Source organism: Montipora foliosa, chromosome 1, assembly GCF_036669935.1.
Source record: "Montipora foliosa isolate CH-2021 chromosome 1, ASM3666993v2, whole genome shotgun sequence".
Classification (NCBI taxonomy): domain Eukaryota; kingdom Metazoa; phylum Cnidaria; class Anthozoa; order Scleractinia; family Acroporidae; genus Montipora; species Montipora foliosa.
Window position 1 is genome coordinate 56744950 of NC_090869.1, and position 863 is coordinate 56745812.

The following is an 863-nucleotide window of genomic DNA, read 5'->3' on the forward strand; positions in this document are numbered from 1 at the left end:
TATGACATTGGATTGATCCTGAGCGGAGTGCAAACCTAAACTTCTCTCAAGTTTGGCGTTTTAAGCGGACGTGAAAAAGTTACTTCATTCTTTGTGGACTTGATTCCGTGACATTCCACTGTTTTTGTCAACTGGCAGTTCAATTTTCATTAGCAGGAAGGTGCGTTTTTTTCAGGTTTCATAAATTTTGGGGGTTATACCGGCGACGTGAATGTAAGCATTGCAGGGAACATTTTTACCTTTATCGACATTAGCTTTTCTTTTTTGGTTTAGTAACAGAAAAATAGTCGCAGACAATTTGGGTTCAGTTATCTAATACAGTTAAAACACCTCATATTTGATCCTGCAAAATTAAATAGTCTAGTACTAGTGCTCACCGTGAATTTCTCCGCTCTCATGGGCCAGGCGTGCATTCTTGGAACTAAGAGCGTTGCAACAGTGCTAAGTAACGTTTCAGCCCGTAGCAACAAAGTTTTTAACTCTGCAGGGAACAGAGTTTCAGTCTTGTCTAAAAAAATCACGCCATTATGACAAACGCTAGGCTTAGAGCAAAGCGACCCCGAGGACGCTTGCAACTTCACGGTGGATGATTTATCATCCAAAACTGAAACAGATCTATTCAAAATTTTTACTAAAGTAGATGAGTCCTAAGCCTCTGCATTTGTCCCGTTTTTTTCAACCAACCTTAACAAATTGGTGTTGTAATAAACATAACTGCACAATTATCGGTTGAGATTTTGTAAACTTAATGTCTATTCTTGGACAAAAATCTTCGCGCGTTGAGTAGATGCAGTTTGTTTGGCTCCATTGGTGTCGCTCTTTTCTGTCAAGTACTGGCGCGAGCTTAACCGTTACCTTGTCTT

General features: G+C 39.9%; 1 protein-coding gene across 1 annotated transcript in view; it reads left to right on the top strand.

Moving 5' to 3' along the window:
• LOC138002278 (uncharacterized) overlaps positions 1–863 on the top strand; it is a 10465-nt gene continuing 9602 nt past the window's right edge. Inside the window, exon 1 of the mRNA XM_068848348.1 lies at positions 1–160. The gene's annotated coding sequence lies outside the window, so the exon portion shown is untranslated. The remainder of the gene's footprint in view (positions 161–863) is intronic.